Genomic DNA, 1,241 nt, shown 5'->3' on the forward strand with positions numbered 1-1,241 from the left:
TTCTACTTTTCCCCAATCCCTTCCACCATCCTCTTTCCCCTGGATGCGTGAAACAACACACATGTGTCTCTCTGCTTCCCAGCTGGTTTTCTCCAGGTCTGTCTCTTACTTCTGGATCTTTACTTTTCTAAACTATGAATATATTATTTTATCCTTCAGTTTAATCTCTTGGAAACCTTTCTCATAGCCTCAGGTTCAAATCTATAAAAATTCCTTAACATATTTCATAAAACCATTTGGTTAATGGGAGTCATTACTCATGATTTAATACATTAATAAAAGGTGGCAACTTATTATACTCAAATTTGTCTTATTAAAGCTTTAATTACAGTATGTCAATGTAATTGGCTTCATTAATAATCTTATGTATAGGTTGAGTAATACTTATTCAATATGCTGTTTTAGATTTTGATATATTTTCACAAACACAATTCAATAACTTGGGAATAGAGTCCAAATCCAAACATAAAATTTATGTGTGTTTTTTTTATACCCTACCCACATGGCCTGAGGACAATTTACGTAATAGTTTTGTGTCCCTTTGACTTGACTGACATGAAGGACCGTGTAAAAGTTCCCACATGTGATATCATGTCAGTGTGTATCCTATTTTGGATTTTTGAATTAGGGTTGCTCAACCAGCCTCTTACTTTATACATTTGTAAAGTGTTAGGAGGTTAATTGGCTTAATCAAAATGACAAAGCAGTGTAAAATGTAAAATTATTAAGAATTCTTCCATTAAACAACTCTTAGTTGAGATTAGATATTTATAGATGGAAAAAATATAGACTGAGCATGGAGGGCAAGTGGGTAAGTGGGCAGACAGATCACTTATTTAACTAAAGAAGAACTAACCTTCTAAGGATTCATTGGAAGCTGGTGATTTTTGACCTGAGGTGATTTCAGATTTGATTCCTAAAAGATGAGTAAAGTCAGAGAGATTTTATTCATTTGGACAAACATGCCCCAAACCTCAGCTTTCTTCCACAGCACTGTATCACAATCCAGCTCAGTCCCTCACTGAGAAATCTGAGCTGAGAAGCATGCACCCAAAGGTGGGCTGGAGCTGGGGGTAGAGGGAAGAGGGGGAGATTTGGTAGATGAAGTCTCTTGGTAAAAGGCAGGCTAGTTTTTCACAGGTCTACTCTAAGATGAGATGGAAGGGAAGGAAACATTTCTGTCTTTAGGGTCTTCCTTCTTTACTGGACAAGGGGAATGAACCATCTAGAATCACACATAA

The sequence above is a fragment of the Octodon degus genome, unplaced genomic scaffold (assembly GCF_000260255.1).
Source record: "Octodon degus isolate 3935 unplaced genomic scaffold, OctDeg1.0 scaffold00140, whole genome shotgun sequence".
NCBI classification, from domain to species: domain Eukaryota; kingdom Metazoa; phylum Chordata; class Mammalia; order Rodentia; family Octodontidae; genus Octodon; species Octodon degus.